Genomic DNA, 19,512 nt, shown 5'->3' with positions numbered 1-19,512 from the left:
CTCTCTCTCTCTCTCTCTCTCTCTCTCTCTCTCTCTCTCTCTCTCCCTCGCCCCTTCCTTCATGCTGATGGTAGCAAGACTGAGAATCCGAGTACACAGCTGACAGGAAATGGATAGACGAGAACCTTACCCTGTCCTTTTCTATTCTTTACCCATCTCCTCCCTTGAGAGCAGATTTGGAAATATCAGGGGCTTCTCTTTTTCCCAAATGGTTACATGGGTGCATTGAGCATAGAATCACATGACTGATTTCTTTCTTTTTGTGTGTGTGTGTGTCGCCACACCAAAACTTAGTGTTTTACCTTCAAAGAAATTACCTCAAAAGCCTGAGCACCTGTTCCAAAGATGTTGTCATTGCTCAGAATATTTTTAGTGCCTTTCTTTTGGGATCATTTTTAGTAGAACACATTTTTTTCAAAGTGGTGTTGGAAGTCCATCACATGAAGGTAGAGTTTTTATTTTTGGAGCAAGCCAAAGCCACTGGGGTGGTGTCTGGTAAACAACACAGGTAAGCAATCCATTGGTATGTAAAATGATGTATCTTTTCCTTGTGTGTTTCCTTACTGGGTACAAATAGTTTGAGCAATAACAGCCACAATTCATTTGTTAATTTGAATATATTAGGCAGATATCACTATAAGGAGCTGCAATGTATAGGCTACTTTGAAGGGCAACATCATTTGGATATAGAACATTTACCATGTTCATTTTAAAGTAATTTCATTGCTGTATCTTTAGGCGTGGTAAACTGAGGATATTGTGATGTTTGTAGATACACAGAGATAGCCCTCATACTGAGAATCCTAAACTCCCAGAGGAGTTGGGAAGAAGAAGCCTTGGGGGACATGTGGACAGCTCACTTCCAGTATAGAACCTTCTCCGCCCCATCTCCCATGGGTTCCACACCACGTGATGAGGGCACATTATGGTGCAGTGCCAAAGAAACAAGCTCTCCAAGTTACTCCCTCCCATACCCCCATCTCCTCATCTGGATAATGAAGGGGCATCCAGATGACCTTTAAAGGCATTTACAGCTCAGTTACTTTCAGCAAAGGCTGGTGGGGCCATTGGCTCCTTACTCCTCTGTTTAATCACTTCTAGCTTCTGCCTCCCCTCCTGTCTGACCTCATCTAGATGTTTTCTTATCTTCTTCTCTCACAGGTCCTAATTATTTCTCAAAGCCACGTAAGCATCACTTTGCTATCCTTGCTCATTAATTTCTACTTTCTATTTCATTCTTTCTTCCTGTCTCCATGTTTCTCTATTTCCTTTCTTCTGTTTTCCTCCATTCCATTAGCTCAAATGCCTTTTGAAGGAGAAGAGGTGACGAGAGACATAAGGACTCTCCCCTCCCTGGCCTGCCAGTCCTGACCCTTGTCTGCCTTCCACTGTCCTGTTGTCACCCGCCCACAGCATTCCTTGGCTCTGTCATACTTTCAGCCCAGTCTTCACTGTTCTTTCCACTTCTCAAGGTCCAGCCCTCTCAATCTGTCCTTGAGTTTGGGAACAAGAGTCCTTTCCCCTTTGAATGCTTCGTTCTGTGACTCACCCTGATGGCTCACTAATACCCTTCATCAACTTTTCTCAAGCACAGGCCCTAATGCCCATTTCACTAGGAGCCCCTCCTCCTTCAGGCCTGAAGGTCAGGAGCCAAGTAACTTGGAGCTGGTCTGACATACTGCTTGAGAAGCAAGGGTTGTTTTTCCCAGCCATGCTGCCTCCTGCAATCTGCATGGAGTCACTCTGACATCCAGTTGCAATTCAGATCATTCCACTGTTCTTTCTAGAACATGTAGCTTTGTCCAAGTCCACTTAGTACTGACTGCACCTCCTAGTGATCAAAGCCAGGCCAGCACCTCATGTTTAAGTGAAGAGGGTCCAGCCAGGATCAAAGATGAAGCACAATGACACAGGCAGAAGCATTTCTGGGGTAAGGTTTTGTTTTTAGACATTTATAAGTCTGCTGAGATGTGTGCCATATTAAGTGGCTTGTGTGTGGGCAGGGGAAGATGATGATGTATTTCCCAAAGGAAAATGTGGTTTAGAGGCGGGAAAGAGGCAGCAAAATTCTAGAAAGAGGATGCTCTTTATCTGGCCTTTATCCAGTACCATCACATACCCTCAAGGTCCTTCTAGAAGTCAAACTTGTTTCCTCCACAGGAACTGAAAGTGTTTCTGTCCAAGTGTGAGAGAGTTTGGAGGACTTTAATGTCTTTCATTATCCGTCATGTTTTAAGCCACAACATTTAATTTGCTGTCATCTTGCAGCTATACCTTTTATCACTTGAGGACTTTTTAAAAACGAGCTTCTCTCACGTCATCCAGAAATTTTGAAATATCAGTTGCTTTGTATAGCAAATATTCCCATTTTATACACATTGATTGCTTAGGTTGTTTCTCTTCTGTAAATACCTAAAAGTAATTTTATTATTTTTTATTATTTTATCATTTTTTAAAGATTTTATACTTTAAGTACATTTGTAGATAAATTTACTTTTTATTCTATACACACACAACAAAACTGAATAAATGAATAAAATAAAATCATTTCATCATAGTTGTCCTCTGTTGCTATTTTCTCTTTACATTAACAGTAAAAACTCTTCGTTAATTAAGTGCCATTGTAACATCACAAAGCACCACGGGGCCAAAAGGTTTGTGTTTTACTAGCTATGCTAGGCTGTAATTGCCTGACACGGCTCTTGCTAAATAATGAGGGCATCTGAGTAAGTGGAAATCCATGTTCTCGAAGCTTGTGAGGTTGAATGATGATGATTGAAATGTTATGCCTTTTGTTTTGTAAGTTGAGGGGTTTACTTTCAGATTCTTTCAACTCGCCTTAGTTAATCTCATGTTTCCACCTCTTTATTCTACTTCTCTCCCCGATATGCCCATTCAGGAGGCTTTCTGATGGCTCTCCATCTGGGAAAGTGGCAGCTGCACCCTTTCTCCGGTAAAGCTTCTGTCTTTAACATGCACTTGTGTGAAAAAGCCAGGAACCAAGAGTGCACATAGGTCAGTCACCTCCTTGTCTCTGTAAGAGAAAAACAGGGCTGACCACAGTTCCTTTTTCTACCTAGACAGTCTTCCCTCCCTTCTATTTAAAGATTTTAAAAGGGGATGTGTGTGTGTGTGTGTGTGTGTGTGTGTGTGTGCGCGCGCGCGCGCGCGCGTGCACGCGTGTGCATGTGTTCATATTCATGTGTGTATTTATGATTGGGTTTGGGAATTTGAGACAAAGCTCATCCAGCGAAAGTTTGTGTATCATTTGCTTGTCCAAGGCCTGTGTGCCAGAAGGATCCAGTGTATGTACCACAGGTACTCTAATTACTTGAAAATTCATTGTGCTTTCACTTTTTAGGGACATAATGTAATTCTGGAACATTACTTCAACGCCATGCTTTATTTAGAAGTGTTCAGGGAATATGGAGCCTTGAGCTTAGGAAATGGTATAGTGTTAGGGCCTGGTTTTTTTTTTAATACCAATGGGTCTAATTTTGCAGACCAGAAATCAGTGAATAACACTCATTGTAATGGGGAACAACATTTACACCAGAGAGAAAGAGCAGTAAACTCTGTCACCTGGGGAAAGAGCCTCTCCTTAATTTTTGCTCTTTGCAAGCCTGATGCAATCAGTGTTTCCTAATGCTGGGACAATCCTCACCTCGAAGTGTTTCTATGTAATTGTGTCACATAATGGGAAAGTATAATAGGCAATTTGGTTCTGTAATTCAGTTTGCAAAGCATGCAAACATAAGATAACTAGGTTAAATGCAAATAGGCATTACACTAAGGTACAAAAAACAGGGGGGAGCAAAGATGCTGTGTCCATAACTTAGAAACAACCTGCATTTTATTCCTCATGTGCCTCAAAATGTAGAGTTTATTAAAGTATTTATCCTCTAGTTTAACGTCATTACATACTGTCCATACAGATACATTATCTGTGTATGAACATACACATATTCTTACTGCATATATTTACAAATCTCTCGTTTGCGATAAGCAGGCTCTGAGCAAAGCTTGTTCTTTAGGAGTGAGTTGATGTGCTCATTTTTTTTTAACAATGTAGTGTTTTAACAAATAGACTATTATAATGGGGGAAGGGGGGTTGTTACTTTGTGAGGGGTGAAAAGGATAACCATTGCATTGTTCTGTATACCTGAAACTAACAATAAAATTAAAACAAAACAAAACCCAAATAGACTATTATATATAAGACACCATATCAAAATGTGCTTTTAATTTTTCAAAGTTTTTTTATTATTGTTTGTAACTTTTTCCTTTGGGCCAATTCGTTCATTATTTAGAGGTCTGTTTTTAATGTATTCCCTTAAACAGTGACTGATAGGTACACTATAGTCAGATATATACAGTGTCATGAAATAAACACTACTGGCCTTAATGATTTTAATATTTTGGGGTTTTTAAATTTTTTGATGCAGTTTTTTTTTTCCTAGTATAGTATATCCTGGGCCTGAGACTGAGTTAATAAAATTTCTAAATCTTACAGTTCCAAGACAATGCAGTATTTTCTGTTCATGCTATTTCCATATTTTTAATAAAGAATGGAATTTATTTGAGCCTGTGTATATTTTACCTGATCAACTTCTTTATGGTCATTATTTCTTCAGGACTAGTTCCCATAAGTAGATAGCAAGGAAAAGCTTTTTAAAGGGGATGTTTCAGGCCTCAAAGGCCTAATTCACAGCTGCTTGGGAGGCCCCTCCCACCAGCTGCCTGCAGCACCTTAGGGCAGCCAGCCCAGTACCGCTGGCTCAAGAGTGACTTGTTACAGGAGCCCAGGCTTTCTCTGGACTGTACTTCCTGTCTCCCTGCCCTACCTATCCTGGCCTGTGACTACAAGGGGGCAGCCCAGGCAGGGAAGGAATGTGAGTTTTGATCACAGCCTCCAAAGAGTGTCCGCCGAGGGTCATCATCTTGGACCAGTTTCCCCTTCAGGTTAGTAATCGGGGATAAGAGGGCTGCCTCCTGCGGTAGTCAGCAAGAGTGAAATAAATTACAGTGCTTGGAAAAGCCCCTCAAACAGTGTCTTGTTGACTCTGGAATCCTATTCCAGGCTCTTCATTCCCTGCAGTTGGTTGTGACGGTAGCTGTTTGGGGGTCATGATTCTCCTGGTTTTCCGTCCAGCTCTCACCCTGACCCACCGGCTCCCTGCGCAGAGGCCTCCATCCTGACCCTAGTGTTTTACGATGATCCTTGACAAAAGCAAACGTGGTTCTCAATGAAATAATTGGGGTGGGGGGATCCTCCTGTGCCAGTGTCTCTGAGGCTGAGTAAGGCTGGTAAGGAAGGTCCGGAGACAGCTCTTGGGGAGAGTTGGGGTGCAGACCTCCAAAGCCTTCTCTCACTACCTGCCCTTGGTTTGCTTAAAACTTAATAGACTCTGAAAATACTAACCTTGCTACTTGCCCTGCCCTGGGAGGGAAAAAATTCCAAGCTCATTTCTCCCCTCTCTCCTCCAACACAGGTCCAAACTAGGTGGCCTTTCTCATATGTCCATGAAATCCCTGAGCCGCCCCAAGAGAACCCACCTGCAGGTGCCCTCAAGCATCCAGGCCCTAAGGACCCCTTCTCTGAGCCTACTCTCCTCTAACAATTACACAAGCTCTGAAAACATAGCTTCTATCACTCGATTTTTTCTCGTTGTTGTATCTTGCTCATAAAAGGTCCAAGTGGGGAAGAAATCCTGAAGTACAGGTTATACATGTTTTTTTCTTTTTTCTGTCAAATCTCAACATAGATTTGGCCCCCCGAACACTGGCAGACCTAGAAAGGAAGGACGGACTCCATGATGAAGGCAGCACCTTGTCCTGGATTAAAGTGATTGTGCGGCATGAAGCAGACATCACCAAAGGGCAGGAACAGCACAGCCAGTGTGCACGGTCAGGTGTGAGGCTGATATACAGGCACCTACACACCTGCACGTGTGTATATACATGCACGGCCCCCATCTCATTCCCTAGTCCTTAAGAGCCAGGAGGCAGATTAGACCAGAAGCCACAAATTTAGTTTTACTCCTGGTTTTCCCACTGAGCAGCTGAGGGTATTGTACAAGTCACTGCACCTGTCCAGCCCCTGGGAGTTAGATTAGCTGAGGTCCATGTTCCCCCACCCCCACCCTGGCCCCCACCGATAGCTCACAGGTCTATGGCTTAGCAGCAGAACAGGCCACGTATGACTAGATTCTTTTTTCATGATGTTCAGAGTACCAACCCTCTCACCCCCAGCTGGAATGACCCGCTGGGGCCCTGCAAGGAAGGGAAGCGCTTATATAGCTGAAATCACGAGGACAACCTACCTCAGGGGTCTCTCTCCTAAGAATCTAAGAGGAAAAGTATTGGGTTGTCAGAAAAGTCATGACGCATTTTTGCAACGAAAAACATAGAAAAAATACGTCATGACTTTCCCGACAAGCCAATAGTTCTTAAGAACAGGATGGTGGTGATTTTCTCAGGCAAATTACCAGAAAAGAGAATTCATAAGGAAAGGTTCATACTGAGTGAACCGCTGTTGAAGATATATTGCTTCTTTCTAGGAATCTAAAGCACCATCACACACATCGAGCATGGACAGATCTCGCTTTCTGATCTCTGGCTAAGGACTTCCATTCATTTTAGTGCTCAATGAACTTGCACATTTTCCCATTACCCTTTTCATAAAAAAATTTAAAAAAATTCATTTTTTAAGTGCAATTGCTTTTCTCCTTGAACTCTTCGCCAAGATTGATTCGATATCCATCTAGGAGTGGCTCCTAACTTATTGTTAACCTATCAGTGGAAGCACTAAAAAATATTGAAAAGCAAAGGCTATTTAAGTGAAAAGTATTTCTGTAAAATCTCCTGGGGTTGGGAGGTGGAGAAGGGATCCCACAGTAGCTCTGTTGCCGGTTTCAGACTAACACGTTTGGCAGCGATGTTTTGTTAGCAGCAGTTCATCAGCGAATCCTATTACTTAATAAGGTTATCACTCTTAGGAAAGGCTGCAAATTACGGTTTTGTTTCCTCTCTAGGCTGAAGATAATATCCTTAAATTTTTGCATCTGCAAGTGTGTCTGCTTAGCAGAAACTGGGTAAACAAAAGCACATTGAAAATGCCATTTGTGTGCAATTCAGGCTGACATTTTTATCCCCAAAATTTACAGTCATGTTAGCCTGCTACTTCCCTTCTCCCCTATTGTTTGGTGCTGGTATGGACTGTGAATGAGAAAGGGATAGGAAATCGTTCCTTTGTTCATCACCAGCTGCAGGAGACACATTCTCATGCCCACCAAGAGTAAATTCATAAGCTTGTAAAAACCTTGCTAAGTCACCTCCCACCCCAGGTCCATCGCTCGTCAACCTTGAAGAAGGCTTTCGGTGATTTAGTGATTCAGGAGAGTCACTGTCTCCCAACAAAACCACCCCCATGACTCTCACTATGTGTTCCTTCACAGGGCTCTCAGAGCAGCCCATGAACTGTGCCTCCTGGTCCTCCCACTTCTCCCTATTCCACCTGTTAGCTCTTGCTGGTGTTTAAATCCCATAGCCTTATCTGCCATCCCTTCCCCTGTGGGGCCTGGGAACATCAGAGAAGGACCAGACTGTGCTAAATATGCCAGTGTCAGCCTTGATCTCCTACCAAGATGGTGTCATGTCCCACATGGAAGGGGAGGTGGTAGAATGGTGAGCGTGTCATGCAGCAGATGGGAAGTGCTGTGGGAGCCCCTCCGAGACAGGGTCAAGGGAAGTTGTTCCCTGCATGCAAAATACAGATGAGGAGGTGCCTGGGAGAAAGGCATGTGGGAGCCAGTAGAATATTTCGTGAAGACTTTCTGGTCAGCATCACCTCCAGAGGGGCAGGTCTGTGTCTGAGCACCACCCCTGCACTCACAGATATAGACACAGCAGACCCACTATTCCATCTCCACAGTGCTCTATTTTCCAGTTCAGCCGCTTTGTTTTGTTTGTTTGTTTTTCCTTTTGGCTCAGAAAGCTCCAGAGGGCATGAAACTGAGAATTTTCTTGTTGTGGGTGTGTTGTGTGTTTGCACTGAGTCTCTCTACCTCGTTCCAGTTGTTGATGACATTTTCCCTCCTGCTCGTTCTCTCTCCCTTCCCACCCCTCACGCCCCACCCTTTTGCACTCTCTTCCAGTCCCTAGCATTTCTCCATGCTGCATATACTTTCCCCCCGGGAGGGACTTTGTGTTTTCTGGCTGAATTATTTTTTTATACGTTTCCAGTCAAACACTTTTCCCCTTTCAGTTGCACCTCTGCATCCTTCCTCCACTTGGCTCTCGAAGCATTTGTCCTTGGTGTTTGATTTCCTCCACTTGCCTCTTCTACCCCCACCCCCAATGAGAACATCTCCATGCATGTCTCAGAGCCTTACATTTTCCACCAGCAAACACCCTTCCAAGGGCCTTAGTGACTTGTGAAAATTCCTTCCAAACTTGTCTCCTGGAAACAGGATGGCAGATGAAAGATTTCTTCATTAAAATTAGGCACTTTAAAGAGGCATCGAGTATAAGCTCTGAGAATCCCCAATGAGCCTCTGTCTGATGGAGCTGGAAAGGGGGCCAGGGGAGGCCTGGGCTTTGGGGGAAACTCGGACCAAACACACTGGGGCTCTATCCCCCTCTTGCTGACACAGAATCCCTCCCCTGGGCAGGGAGCTTTTGAGCCTGATGGGTCATTACCCTGCTTGCTACCCATTGCTCCCACTGTGACTGCTGCTTGAAATAGTTCGTGCGTAAGGTGGCTGGAGGTCCCCATGACCTGATTTTCTCGGAAGACAGACTATGATTTATGACTTGAGAAGCTGGTCAAGGCTCTGGATGTAATTCCAAGCTGTTATTTCTCATTTGGGCTCCTAATGTTTGGTTATGCAGCTGGGCGGCGTCCCCTCTAAAAAGCAGCTTTCGAGACATGAGCCAGTTCCCAGCTGGGAGTTTTAATTGGACCAGCAGAGTGCAATCAGAGCTTGGAGGAAACTCCAGGGCAGGGCCTTAGGAAACTCGGGGCCTGGGAAAGCAGTTGTCTAACTCTGGCTGAAAGCAGGCGGGAAGGAGGCACCAAAGTGGTTTCTCTCTGAGCCAGGCTCACACGCAGCAAACATGTTGCTGATTCCTCAAACGCTCGTGCTCTGTGGGTACCTGAAGGGCAAGGTGAGCACAAGGAAAACAGGCTCATGAATGTTATTGGGGCAAACTTGGAAACCTAGGCATCCTTGTCCCTCTGCCAGGCCTCTGGTGCCTCCATGAGCACCGAAGGCTGGGAGATCTGGTCTTGTGATTAGACCGCTGTCCTAGGCAAGAACCAACTCTCACGGGCCCCATCCTCAGTCTAGGAGGCCTCTTTCTACTCCTTTCAGGGACTTAGGATATAAGCGTCTAAAAAACTACTGAGATGTTGAGTACAAAATAAACAGATATTTTATTTTTTGTCACTTGGCCCCAAGGATAAAACACCTTCTCAGCAGGCATGCACGCGCGTGCACGTGCACACACACACACACACACACACACACACACACACAGATTTGCTCCATCCTTTCCTGTAGACCACTGTTGTGTCTAATTCTCATGCAAACTCTTAGGATAAACATCTTTGCCAGAATATTGAATAACGAGGCATAGATGAGTGATCCATGTCAATTAAATCTTCCTTCAGCCTACAGTCCACCCTCCTCAGTCCACCCTCTTAAGATTCATGTTCACATGTGCACATATGTTTCTGCCAGTGGAGAGTAGACAGGTACTGCGATGCCTTAGTGTGTGAGCACTTTCTTCTGGAAGCAGAGGCTGTCCTTCCTCATTGAGCTATGTTGAGACCTGATGACCCTGGCTATTGGGCTGGAGGTAACAAAGGCTTGTGGTGGAGTCAGGGACAGATCTTGCCGAGCACATGTGCCATCTTCTGAGGCTTTAGAGGAAGCCTTTACATTGTCTCCAGGTGAAGGGAGGCTGCTTTCCTATGTCAAGTAAGAGAGGCTGCTTTGGCTGGGCTGGAGAGTTGAGAATTGGTGGCCGAAGATTCTTAGGTGCTTCCAACCAATGTTCCTCTCCCAGGTCTCAGGGTCCTGCTCTTCTAGGGCCATGAATTTGACTTAGGAGACCTAAGCCTGCACATTCAGTATTCTTTGCAGCTCTGCTACTATTATTGTTAGATCTTGGGGCTGATTTTCAGCATAGCTTTTCCCGTGGATGCAGGAGATAAGAGGTAAGGGCTGCCATAGAGGCTCCCTTGCTTTCTCAGCATGCCCAAAGTCGGCACTAAGCTGTCCCGAATTTTTTTTTTTAAATCAAGTGTTGCAATGCCATCAAAAGCAGCCAGCACCTACCACAAGGCTTATAACTGTAATTATCCCATTCTACCAATCAAGAGCCATAGCCAGTGTATATCCCAGTGATTCCCAAGCTTTGCTATGTGTCAGAATCACCTGGTGATCTTTAAAAAATACTGACACCTGGCTTCCACCTATAGGCAGTTTGATTTAACTGGTATGGGGTGGGACCTAAGTATGGGGTTATTTTAAATCTCCCCACATGATTTTAATGCAGCAGTTTGGAGGCTACCGGCACACCCCAGTGCCTCCTTTTCCACCTCCACTTCATCACCCTTAACCACAAGTAAAAGCTTTCGTGATGCCACTGCACACCAGGGGTTGTTACCAGTTCACTTACCACCAGCAATGGGGATCCTGTGCCTTTAGACCAGTGGGCAATTCAACCTCGAAATCCCACCCTGAGGGTCTGCTAGCTAGGACCACTCTTGAAACTGTCTTTGCCCAACTTCCCTAGAAAACAGAAGCCAAGCAAAAGCTTATATGCTAAGATTTTACTGGGAAACAGAATTCCAGGGAAGCAAAAGTGAAGATACGAGAGAAAGAGTTAGGGAGAGAGAGCAAATATAAGGAGGTGCATTACCAAGATGGCCACAGCTCCATGAGAAACTGATTGCTCAGTCAGGCCGGGCCTCTCCAGAGAGACCATACAACACTATCCATATACAAACAGTCCTCTCCAGGGGAAGGGAGAAGGATTCACCCTACAACTCCCATCTTCTATTGATCCTGGTTTGCTGGTTGCGCTTTCTGGATTGCATATATATGGGTACCAGGTGGGTCCCCTAATATCTTGCATCTCCACAGCAAAAGGAAAGCCCCACACAGAAGATGAGAGGCAGAACGTGTGGCATGGCATATGAGAAAAGGCTTTGCATCAGTTGTCTATTGCCTTGGAAAAAAACTACCTTACACTTAATGAATAAAACAACAACCATTTCATTAGCTCACAAGACTATGTGTAAGCAATTTGGGCTGGGTTCAATGGAGTGGCTCTTCTTTTGGTCTTGCCAGGGGATCCTTACCATCATCTGATGGCCTACCTGGGGCTTACCAAGGTCCTCGATGGCCATATTCATATGTCGGGCAATTGCTGCTTACCAATGGCAGGGTCTCTCTCTTTGCATGGTCCTTCATCCTCAAGGAGCCCAGCCTGGGCTTCCTGACATGACAGTGTGATGTTCCAAAAAGGAGAGACAAGAGGCTGCAAGGTCTCTTGAGGCTGGGCCTCAGAAGTCACACAAGGTCATTCCTGCACATTGCATTGGTCAAAGAAGCCACAAGGGCAACTCAGATTCAAGGAAGGGGAAATAGTTCTCTTGATGGGGGGAGTAGGATAGGCAGACCGCAATGGGCTTGCACAGCAGTGACAGGGATTATTGCGGCTGTCTTTATAATCTACTGCGAGCATGGTCGCTTTGTGCCTGCAAGTGTGGCACTGGTGGAGGCGGCAGCAGCCACCTGGCCCCAAGACAGATGAAACAGCACAAGTTAGAGCCACTCCAGCCAAAATCCAAGGAGAATGTATGGATCTGGTGGCTAGTACCTGAATCCAGTTCAGAATGCACAACTCTTTTAGAGAGCAATGTGGCAACACCTAATAAAGTTGAAGCTGTGCCTTATGCTACAACATCAAAGTTCTACTTCTAGAAATAATCACAGGTGTTCACAAAGAGGTGAGAACAAATATGTTCATGGTAATGTTGTTTGAAATAGCAAAACACTGGAACAACCTAAAAGTCTATGAACAAATGAACTCTACATAGTCATTCAGTGAAATATTATATAGCAATTAAAATGATATAGGTGTTTCTGTATAAATGCCAGAAATATAAAAAGAAAATACAAAAAGAAAGTTGAAAGAGAAATACCTAGTTGATAATTTGAGCAAATCTTAAAAAACACAAAAATGATACCTTATAGTATTTAAGTATGCAAACATACATAGAAAATATAAAAACACATGTGGGAAAGATACTTGCAATTTCAGGAAAGTGGTCATCTCCAGGAGAGAGGAAAGGGATATGTGTGTTGGGGCAGGGGGGGAGGAGAGGGGGACAGAAGGGGGGAGGGTAAAAAATCTGTAACATTGTGTTTATTAAAACAAAAGGCATATGAGTAAATATAAAAATGCTAACTTTGTTATACGTGGGCCTTAGGTTAATGGATTTTTGTGCCATTATTTTCTATACTCATATATTTGAAATGTCATAATCAATAAAGACAAAATGTTTTTTTTAAAGATTTTATTGGGGAATCAGAGGAAGAGGAACAGACAAGTTGCTGTTGTTTTGTTCTTCAGTCTAGTTGTGGAGGATGTTGCTTCACTGGCACCATCATTGTGCTCTTCCCGGACCAGGCAGATCAGTCGCCGGCTTCTGGACGGCCGCTCACTGCGGCTACTGGCTACACACGGTAGCTTATGGCAACCCACTGCAGCTGGGGCTGCAGCTGATGCCGTCGCCGGTGACCCACGGCAGCCCAGCTCCAGGTCGAGCTGTTGTTCAGCATCTTAGCTGTAGAGGGCAGTGTCACTGGCCCTCATATGTGGGATCCGAACCTGGGCATTCTGGCGTCCCAAGCCAGTTCTTAACCAATGTGCCACTCGGCCGGCCCAATAAAGACAAATATTTTTTAAAGGCACGAAAAGATCTCCATTCTGATCTGGAGTCAGTTTCTAAGATTACTTTTTGATGGAAATAAGTCTGGGAGATACACACCAAACTGTAAATAATGCTTATCTCTGGATGATGGGATTTTAGATTATCTTTATTTTCTAATTTTTATTGCATTTTTTATTATCAGAAAAAACTATTTTCAAAAACCCTTGTTCTTTGGTGTTAGATAAATCACTCAACCTAAAAGGCACATTATGTATCACAAGGAAAAAGGAACAGAAATCACCATTTTGTTAATTGAACATCTGCCTTGGTCTTTGTTATTTCCCATCACTCTTCTGCACATCGCATGTGCAACTGGACATCAAATCCAGCTCTAATCAGCATGCCTGGGCTTACGGTGGGTGGGAAGGCAGAGACAATGGGTGGCAGACGAGGCTCTCCCTTGCTGCAAAGTGGATCCCCCACCCACTCCTTTATTGAATAACTCTTGGCAACAACGGCTTACCTGAGGGAGGGCTCCCTTTAAGATAGCATCCTCTTCAAGCACAATCCAGTGTACACACCACATCACATGTGTGCAGATTTCATAGTACCACTTTCCATCACTTGACGTGTCCATCACTCTCATGGTACAGGACTCTGGAGTTTCTTTACAATAACCAGGCTCTGGTCGGTCTCTATCAAGGGGCTCCACTCGCTTGCTACCGACCAGTGAATGGTGACAGCTTGTTTGAATCATCATTAGTAATTGTCACAGGCTGCATTGACTGCAGGTGAGATTTGTAAACTGAGAACACAGAAGCCACAAATACCTTCAGTCCTGACCTCATTCAGTTGATTTCACCATGAATGGGTCAGGAGATGCAACTAAAAGTAGCTTAAGCAAAAACGGGGAGGTACTTAACCGCTTATCTAATTGGCATGGACAGGGGTGGATCTAGGGACTCAAAGTACATTATTAGCAAGACCATTTCTCAGTTTGCCATCTTAACTTCTTTGTGTTGATCTCATTCTGTTCTTCCTCAAGAAATTCTCACCAATGGGTTTGGAACAGAGAAAGGAAAACTGACATCCTTCCAGCTCAGGATCCAAGAGGAAAGAACAGGAGGTTCACTAACACCATCGGCACATTTAATCTCATCGAAGGACTCTAATGAGACCAACTTGAGTTTCCTGTGCACCATATGGACCAATCATTAAGGCCAGAGAGTAGGCCAGGCCTGGGCTACAACTCCTGTCTTAGTAGTGGAGCATGAAGCAGAGCACAGGGACTGCTGGCCTCATCAGAACCAATGACTAAGGCATGGAGGAGCAATCCTCTATCACAGCGGTTCTCAACCTTCCTAATGCCGCGACCCCTTAATACAGTTCCTCATGTTGTGGTGACCCCCAACCATAAAATTATTTTCGTTGCCACTCTATAACTGTAATTTTGCTACTGTGATGAATCATAATGTAAATATCTTTTTGTTTTCTGATGGTCTTAGGCGACCCCTGTGAAAGGGTCGTTTGACTCCCAAAGGGGTCGCGACCCACAGGTTGAGAACCGCTGCTCTAAAGGAAGCTAGTGTGCTGTCATCTGAGGAAAGGAGAAAGGAACCTGAGAAAACAAAAATAAAAGTCCACCCAATCCACATAGGATACAGAGCTCTTATTCTATAACCAAGTCTCTTAAACAGAGAGGAGGCATCTCCCCATGAAGTTTGTGCCCCTCCCCCCCATGCTAAGGGATGTGTGGGGATAATATACGGGGTATGAGGAGGACCTCAACAGTAAAATGATGGGAGTTCTTGCAGATGTTTGGTAGGCTGGGGGCGCGGGGGGTGGTCGGTCACCTTGAATTAGCCCAAACTCCTCCTCTTCCTCTCCAGCACAGTTACTACTCCCTTCCCTTGCTTCGTCCTCATCTCCTTTCTTTTTAAAGGCAATAACCTTCATGGTTATAGCCTTCCATAGTGATAATTAATAGGTATTCCTGGCTTCTTAGAAAAAAGCCCTTGCATTTCAGGTATAGACAACAGCGAGTGAAAAAAGTTATAAGTTAATCTCATGAACTTATACACAAAAATCTTAATCAAATCATTAGAAAACAGAATCCAGTATTGAGTTGCTGATATTCAACCATTTTTGGCCTACAGAAACAGCAATTTCATGTATTTCAACCTAATTTTTAAAAATTCTAGGACCAAGCTGAGTTTGATTCAGAAATACAAAGAGAGCTTAACATTTCATATTACCATCTCGACAGATAATTCACTTAAAATATGATTGAAAAATTCATGATTTAATTTTTAAAAAAAACACTGGGAATAGAAAGAAATATTCTTAACCTAATAAAGGATAGCTATAAAAAATTTCAAGCGCAATGATGGTGCCAACTTGGGCCAGTGAAGCAGCGTCCTCCACAACTAGATTGAAGAACAAAACGACAGCAACTTGTCTGTTCCCCTTCCCCCAATTCCCCAGCACTGTTCCCATCCCCCCAATTACCCAATAAAAAAATCTTTAAAAAAAAAAATTTCAGCCAAAATTAATGGTGTATCATAAACTGCTCCCTTTATAAGTAAATGGATGGTGAATGTGGGAGCTAGATTTCTCACTGTTAGAGAGGGAAGTTACAGATAAGAAAATGTGAAGATTACAATGAACCAGGTGCTGCTGGATTCGAATATGAAACATCAGTACAAACTCATGTGTCTTAGATACACATAGAATTATAGATGTGCATATGTATGTACATTGGTTAGTAACATACATATATTTCTTAGCTATATTTGCTGAGAAGTCTAGAAACTATAACACTCCAGTGTAATGAGCACACCCATCACACAACTCTTGGTTTCTAAATTCTATGCTCTAATAAAACAAACCAGTGCTCCCTAGAGATATGGCTGACTCTAGTGCTAGAACGGGAAAATTACAAGATGGGACTGAAGCATCTTATAGTAGCAGAAAGAAAGGAAGCATCAAAAACAAAAGGATGGAGGCATGTCAAAGGGACACAGGAGCCAACCTGAAAGAGCTCCAGATGGCCAAACCTGGAATAATTTGAGCAATAAAATAAGTAAGGTAGTGTATCCAAAATATAAAATAAATATACATGAGTCTATACTGATATAAATAAATGTTTGAATAAATAAACAAACAAATAAATAAATACTTCTTTCTTACAGAGGAATTCCAGATAATATGTGGAAATATTCTGTCCACTTGGAGATAGAAGTTAATTCTCCCTCCTTGAGTGTGGCATGGACTTAGTGACTTACTTCCAAAGAATAGAGAATCGAAAGGAGGCTTGAGGGAGGTGGGAAGGTAACTCTACTATGGAAAAACCTGGCTAAAACTACCTTGTTCAGGTGACAAGGTTAACTTCACTAGTGATAAGTCATGTTGACAGAATGTACTCCCTGAAATGATGTGATGTGATGAGAATGCTTCACCTCTCTGGTTTTATTCCCTCCCCCGCCCCCCAAATATAACATCAGTCTAACCATGAGAAAAATATCAATACTCTTCAAAACTGTCAAATTATGATAAAGAAAAAATGAGAAACTGTTATAGACAAGAGGGGACTAAGGAGACATAATGACCAAACACAATGTGATCTCCTGGATTGCTTCCTGGAACAGAAAAAGGACATTCGTGGAAGAAGTAGTGAAATCTCAGTAAAGCCTGGAATTTGGTTAATATTGGTGTATTGGTTTCTTAGTTTTGACACATGTGCTGTGGTTTTGTAAGATATTAACGATGGGAGAAACTGGGTGAGGAGTATATAAGCACTTCGTGTACTATCTTTGCAACTTCTTGTAAATCTAAAATTATTCCAAAATAAAACCTTTATGCAAAAAACTATTTCCCTTAAAGTCAGGATGAGTAGTAGGATGACCTCAGAATGTTAATTTAACACTGTAAGAAAACAAAGAGAAATAAAACATATCAGGATCAGAAAGAAAAAACTAAAATTGGCATTATTTAGAATGATTGTTTACACAGAAAATCCATAACAATAGATAAGCTTAAAACTAATAAGCCTTCAATAAATTGCTATCAATATGTACACACAAATATTTATCGATGCACCAGCAACAAAAATTAGAAAAGGTAGATATTCTTAAAGATACCATTACAATAGTAGTAAAAAGCTATAATTTATCTAGGAATGAATCTAACATAAGATGTGCAAGGCTTTATAAAGAAACAAATTTTTTTTATTGAAAGATAGAAAAGAGAAATCAAATAAATGAAAAGACGCACCATATTCATGAAAGGAAAAACTCTGCATCATAAAGATGTCACTTTTCCACAAATTAATGCATTACTTTGCAAAAGTATCATCAGAACCTTATCAGAGTTTTTCATGGGATATTTTCAGAGTAATTCGTTTCCCCTGAGGGATGGATCACAGGAAACACTCCACAGAGCAGTGACCAGTGGTGGCAGCCTCAGCTCGTCTTTCCCAGGATGATGGGGTCTGGGCCTCAGTCCCCATTTGCCCCAATAAGGTGATGAGCCGGGGAGTCCTGATTCAGGCCTCTAACTGGGATGTATTTCGACGTCAGCTGCACTCTGTGTTTTTGAAAGAGGAGCAATGGGGAAAATTGGTTCCTGCTATTTCTATTGCTCAGGAACCAAAGCCTCTTCCACCCTGGGATCTGGCCAGCAAGGCCATGATAAATAACCCCACCAGTGGAAAAAACACCTCATTTCATTCCATGAGTTTATAAATCAGTATGTTACTCAGTTATACCCTGACTTCATCTAATATTTTTCTCCATCATTCCACTATTGGGGATAGCGTCCTACAGGAAAAACTTACATTCTAAACTGTGCATTTCATCTTCTTCCAATATGGAAAATCAGGCTCAGTGAAGAAGGACGAGCGAGCAGCCACTGCCAGCTTTCCACCTGGAAACAAGCCATGGAAAGGCATCCAGGAAGAATCTCGCTGGAAGATGACTTTATCAGGCCAGATCAGGAGTTCATGGCCAGCAGCTCATGCAGGAGTTGGCCCCTTCTTCGGCTTCAGTGCCGGCCCCTCCTGGCTGAAGGGAGCTCTGGGACAGAACTCAGGGCAAAAGATGAGGCCCGACAACCACACCCGTGTGTATGTGGAACCTCATAGTTTGCAAACCATTGGTTTCATTTGGTTCACATAACCACCCTGTGACTATTGCCATTTGGAAAATGGGGAATACGGCATGTTACCGATAGGGAAGCAAACCCAAACTTAAAATTCACAGCTAGTGAGCAAACAAGCCAGAGCTCATGTCCAGGGTTGTTTTTTTTTAAATCACTGTCCTGCACTCCACTGTCTCCACACTCCACACACATCATGGCTTTCTGTTCTCCATTAGTCCCCAGGGCCCACCTGCGTTGACCTCTTCAAGTTTCAGTTCAGTGGCAGCGGCAGTTTTCCTCATCTGAAGGCAGAAAGAGGCATGGGGTTAGTCCACAGGCAACAATGGGGGTGGGGAGAGGCCTTTTGGCAACTTAATCATCGTGCCCCTACTAATAAGAAAGGCACTTTCTCCACAAAGGAATTTATTTAAAAGGGCAACTGGCAACCTCCTCTCTGCCGGCTGGGGCCTTTTTCCAAGGGCAGCACACAGAGTCGGCACCTGGCCAGCCCACTGCTGACACCTTGTGGCCGAGGAACAGAGTTCCTGCCCATTTCCTTTCAGAATCACACCAAGACAGGAGGCGGAATGCTAGGAATCTGCCAGACCTCTTTCTTCTGTCCTTCCCGGGTGCCCCTGGCAGCCCTCTCCCTTGAACCCACAGCTTCAAGGCTGCCTAGGGGCTGGTGTACCCTCAGTGGGTGGCTGCAGGACTTCCTAGGGCCTGGGCTCCCCATCTCCTGCCCAGCCACCGTGGCGGTCACAGGGACCTCTAGGTGGCACCTGCGGCCCAAGGCAGTAACAGGCACGCATGGCACTCGCCAAACAACTGACAGATGAAACAAGGATTTGCTCATAAAAATAGGCATGAACCAGACACCTGAACACTGGGTCTGCTTTGGGGCCCCGTGTCTGCTGCTGTAAGCACCAGGAGGCAGGCAGAGGACACTCTGCTGGAAATAGAGCTTGTGGCAATCAGCCTCTTGTGACAGCATCTGAGGCAAATGACAATTTAAAGGCAGAAATCATCAAGGGACTTGTTCTGATGTCAGCGAGAAAGCACTTCAAATTCTAAAGAGACACTGCTAGGAGAGGGGTGCTTCTGAGATCTATACGTGTACCCTTTTAGTGGAGGCGTCTAAATACGGAGTCTTGTCACTCCTTTAAGGTGTGGGGTACAATGATTTTAATTCAAGGCATTTTTGATATTCCTAACAGCAATCGTCAATGTGGTTGTGATTCACTTAATTCACTTAATAAAAACGTAAGACGGTTCTATCTCAAAGCAGCATGACGTCCCACTGCACTAAGTGGCCAAGGGTCCTAAGACAGGTCATTTAATCTCTTGTCCTCTGTTTTCCCATCTATAATATGAAAAGTTTGAAGAAAGCTGTAGTTTTTAAAGTGCGGTTAGTGAGTATCCGTGCA

The sequence above is a fragment of the Hipposideros armiger genome, unplaced genomic scaffold (assembly GCF_001890085.2).
Source record: "Hipposideros armiger isolate ML-2016 unplaced genomic scaffold, ASM189008v1 scaffold_292, whole genome shotgun sequence".
Lineage (NCBI taxonomy): Eukaryota > Metazoa > Chordata > Mammalia > Chiroptera > Hipposideridae > Hipposideros > Hipposideros armiger.
Note: the sequence above shows the minus strand (reverse complement) of the source record.